Raw genomic sequence first — 5,000 nt, 5'->3', positions numbered from 1 at the left:
CCTGTATTTCGTTCGAGGGACGTTGGCCGGGGTGCACGCAATGGGAGGCCCATCGCGCACACCTACTCCCCCCGTGGGGGGGGGAGAGGGGGTGCCGGACCACCACCCCCTAAAGAGCATTAGAGATTTTACAGATATGCTACCAGTAGACGTTAAAATGTCTGAAACGGGGACACTTTTTCCAAACAAGCAAATCCCACACCGAGGGTGCGCAGGTGCCGATGGTGGTCGAGGCATGTGCCCGCAACAAGGGCCAACGTGAGCCGATGGTGGTCGAGGCAACCGCCCGCACCAGCTCGAGGCATGTGCCCACACCAAGGCCCGGCATGTATCGATGGTGTTCGACGTAGGGGCAATCTTCTGCTGATGGTGGTCGAGGCAAGAGCCCGCACCAAGGGCCAGCGTGTGCCCATGGTGCTCGAGGCAACCGTCCGCACCAGGGCCCAGCGTGTGCCGATGGTGGTCGAGGCAACCGCCCGCACCAGGGCCCAGCGTGTGCCGATGGTGCTCGAGGCAACCGCCCGCACCAAGGGCCGGCTTGTGCCGATGGTGTTCGAGGCAACCGCCCGCACCAGGGCCCAGCGTGTGCCGATGGTGGTCGAGGCAACCGCCAGCACCAGGGCCCAGCGTGTGCCGATGGTGGTCGAGGCAACCGCCCGCACCAGGGCCCAGCGTGTGCCGATGGTGGTCGAGGCAACCGCCCGCACCAGGGCCCAGCGTGTGCCGATGGTGGTCGAGGCAAGCGCCCTCACCAGGGCCCAGCGTGTGCCGATGGTGGTCGAGGCAAGCGCCCGCACCAAGGCCGAGCGTGTGCCGATGGTGGTCGAGGCAAGCGCCCGCACCAGGGCGCAGCGTGTGCCGATGGTGGTCGAGGCAAGCGCCCTCACCAAGGCCGAGCGTGTGCCGATGGTGGTCGAGGCAACCGGCCGCACCAAGGGCCGGCGTGTGCCGATGGTGTTCGAGGCAACCGCCCGCACCAGGGCCCAGCGTGTGCCGATGGTGGTCGAGCCAGGAGCCCGCACCAAGGGCCGGCTTGTGTCGATGGTGTTCGGGGCAACCGCCCGTACCAGGGCCCAGCGTGTGCCGATGGTGCTGGGGGCAAGCGCCCGCCCCAGGGCCCAGCGTGTGCCGATGGTTATCGGGGCAACCGGCCGCACCAGGGCCCAGGGTCTCCCGATGGTGCTCGAGGCAACCGCCCGCACCAAGGCTCAGCATGTGCCGATTGTGATCGAGGCAACAACCCACACCAGGGCCCAGCTTGTGCCGATGGCGGTCGAGGCAAGTGCCCGTACCGAAGGGCAGCCTATGCCGATGATGGTCGATGCATGTGCCATCACCATGCGTCATCATGTGCCATTGATGGTCGAGGCCTTGGCCGAAGTTCGATTTTGAGCCACGGTGCCCATGCTTGGCTCCAGCATGTGCTGGTGCCGCATTTTTTTCACTCGGGACAGCATCGCCGGAGCATCGCCGGAGCATCGCCGGAGTACCGCCGGAGAACCTGACCGGCGGCATTGGGGTTCCGGCGATTGGGAGGGGGGCCGGGGGGGTGTGCGCACATGATGTGCGATGGGTGCTGGTACTTGGCCTTGTGTTGGCCCCCTATCCCTCATCAAACCTCTGAGAATTCACACCCCCTTAAAGAGCATTTGAGATTTTACAGGTTTGCTACCAGTAGCCGTTAAAGTGTCTGAAATGGGGACACTTTTTTCAAACGGTCACAAAATCTTCTCTACTTCGAGTTTTTAGCTGAATTTTTTTGTGCATGCCAACAAAAATAGAAGGATCATGCCTACAAAATTTGGGGCCAAAAATCCTTATAAAAAAATTTTAAAAATTCCCGAACCGCAAAAAGTTTCGAAAATCGTGAAAAATAGAAAACGAGTCATCTTCCAACGAAACTTCACGTGAAGGCTTAGGGGACCATTGTATGAATTTACAAGCCATAAAAATGGCATTGGCACGGCAGAAATTTGAAGATGTGCCTAAACCCACCAGGGCCCAGCGTGTGCCGATGGTGCTCGAGGCAACCGCCCGCACCAAGGCCCAGCGTGTGCCGATGGTGGTCGAGGCAACCGCCCGCACCAGGGCCGATAGTGTGCCGATGGTGCTCGAGGCAACCTGTCGCACCAGGGCCCAGCGTGTGCCGATGGTGATCGAGGTAACCTGCCGCACCAGGGCCCAGCGTGTGCCGATGGTGGTCGAGGCAAGTTCCCGCACCAGCGCCCAGCGTGTGCCGATGGTGCTCGAGGCAACCGACCGCACCAGGGCCCAGCGTGTGCCGATGGTGCTCGAGGCAACCTGCCGCACCAGGGCCCAGCGTCTGCCGATGGTGCTCGAGGCAACCTGCCGCACCAGGGCCCAGCGTCTGCCGATGGTGCTCGAGGCAAGCGCCCGCACCAGGGCCCAGCGTGTGCCGATGGTGGTCGAGGCAAGCGCCCGCACCAGGGCCCAGCGTGTGCCGATGGTGCTCGAGGCAACCTGCCGCACCAGGGCCCAGCGTGTGCCGATGGTGCTCGAGGCAACCGACCGCACCAGGGCCGAGCGTGTGCCGATGGTGGTCGAGGCAAGCGCCCGCACCAGGGCCCAGCGTGTGCCGATGGTGGTCGAGGCAACCTGCCGCACCAGGGCCCAGCGTGTGCCGATGGTGCTCGAGGCAACCGACCGCACCAGGGCCGAGCGTGTGCCGATGGTGCTCGAGGCAAGCGCCCGCACCAGGGCCCAGCGTGTGCCGATGGTGCTCGAGGCAACCTGCCGCACCAGGGCCCAGCGTGTGCCGATGGTGCTCGAGGCAACCTGCCGCACCAGGGCCCAGCGTGTGCCGATGGTGGTCGAGGCAAGCGCCCGCACCAGGGCCCAGCGTGTGCCGATGGTGGTCGAGGCAAGCGCCCGCACCAGGGCCCAGCGTGTGCCGATGGTGGTCGAGCCAGGAGCCCGCACCAAGGGCCGGCTTGTGTCGATGGTGTTCGGGGCAACCGCCCGTACCAGGGCCCAGCGTGTGCCGATGGTGCTGGGGGCAAGCGCCCGCCCCAGGGCCCAGCGTGTGCCGATGGTTATCGGGGCAACCGGCCGCACCAGGGCCCAGGGTCTCCCGATGGTGCTCGAGGCAACCGCCCGCACCAAGGCTCAGCATGTGCCGATTGTGATCGAGGCAACAACCCACACCAGGGCCCAGCTTGTGCCGATGGCGGTCGAGGCAAGTGCCCGTACCGAAGGGCAGCCTATGCCGATGATGGTCGATGCATGTGCCATCACCATGCGTCATCATGTGCCATTGATGGTCGAGGCCTTGGCCGAAGTTCGATTTTGAGCCACGGTGCCCATGCTTGGCTCCAGCATGTGCTGGTGCCGCATTTTTTTCACTCGGGACAGCATCGCCGGAGCATCGCCGGAGCATCGCCGGAGTACCGCCGGAGAACCTGACCGGCGGCATTGGGGTTCCGGCGATTGGGAGGGGGGCCGGGGGGGTGTGCGCACATGATGTGCGATGGGTGCTGGTACTTGGCCTTGTGTTGGCCCCCTATCCCTCATCAAACCTCTGAGAATTCACACCCCCTTAAAGAGCATTTGAGATTTTACAGGTTTGCTACCAGTAGCCGTTAAAGTGTCTGAAATGGGGACACTTTTTTCAAACGGTCACAAAATCTTCTCTACTTCGAGTTTTTAGCTGAATTTTTTTGTGCATGCCAACAAAAATAGAAGGATCATGCCTACAAAATTTGGGGCCAAAAATCCTTATAAAAAAATTTTAAAAATTCCCGAACCGCAAAAAGTTTCGAAAATCGTGAAAAATAGAAAACGAGTCATCTTCCAACGAAACTTCACGTGAAGGCTTAGGGGACCATTGTATGAATTTACAAGCCATAAAAATGGCATTGGCACGGCAGAAATTTGAAGATGTGCCTAAACCCACCAGGGCCCAGCGTGTGCCGATGGTGCTCGAGGCAACCGCCCGCACCAGGGCCCAGCGTGTGCCGATGGTGGTCGAGGCAACCGCCCGCACCAGGGCCGATAGTGTGCCGATGGTGCTCGAGGCAACCTGTCGCACCAGGGCCCAGCGTGTGCCGATGGTGATCGAGGTAACCTGCCGCACCAGGGCCCAGCGTGTGCCGATGGTGGTCGAGGCAAGTTCCCGCACCAGCGCCCAGCGTGTGCCGATGGTGCTCGAGGCAACCGACCGCACCAGGGCCCAGCGTGTGCCGATGGTGCTCGAGGCAACCTGCCGCACCAGGGCCCAGCGTCTGCCGATGGTGCTCGAGGCAACCTGCCGCACCAGGGCCCAGCGTCTGCCGATGGTGCTCGAGGCAAGCGCCCGCACCAGGGCCCAGCGTGTGCCGATGGTGGTCGAGGCAAGCGCCCGCACCAGGGCCCAGCGTGTGCCGATGGTGCTCGAGGCAACCTGCCGCACCAGGGCCCAGCGTGTGCCGATGGTGCTCGAGGCAACCGACCGCACCAGGGCCGAGCGTGTGCCGATGGTGGTCGAGGCAAGCGCCCGCACCAGGGCCCAGCGTGTGCCGATGGTGGTCGAGGCAACCTGCCGCACCAGGGCCCAGCGTGTGCCGATGGTGCTCGAGGCAACCGACCGCACCAGGGCCGAGCGTGTGCCGATGGTGCTCGAGGCAAGCGCCCGCACCAGGGCCCAGCGTGTGCCGATGGTGCTCGAGGCAACCTGCCGCACCAGGGCCCAGCGTGTGCCGATGGTGCTCGAGGCAACCTGCCGCACCAGGGCCCAGCGTGTGCCGATGGTGGTCGAGGCAAGCGCCCGCACCAGGGCCCAGCGTGTGCCGATGGTGGTCGAGGCAACCGCCCGCACCAGGGCCCAGCGTGTGCCGATGGTGGTCGAGGCAACCTGCCGCACCAGGGCGGAGCGTGTGCCGATGGTGGTCGAGGCAAGCGCCCGCACCAGGGCCCAGCGTGTGCCGATGGTGGTCGAGGCAACCTGCCGCACCAGGGCGGAGCGTGTGCCGATGGTGGTCGAGGCTGCCGATGGTGGTCGAGGC

This window comes from Durio zibethinus, unplaced genomic scaffold (genome assembly GCF_047325235.1).
Source record: "Durio zibethinus cultivar Kanyao isolate XHJ-2024 unplaced genomic scaffold, ASM4732523v1 HiC_scaffold_53, whole genome shotgun sequence".
Lineage (NCBI taxonomy): Eukaryota > Viridiplantae > Streptophyta > Magnoliopsida > Malvales > Malvaceae > Durio > Durio zibethinus.
Note: the sequence above shows the minus strand (reverse complement) of the source record.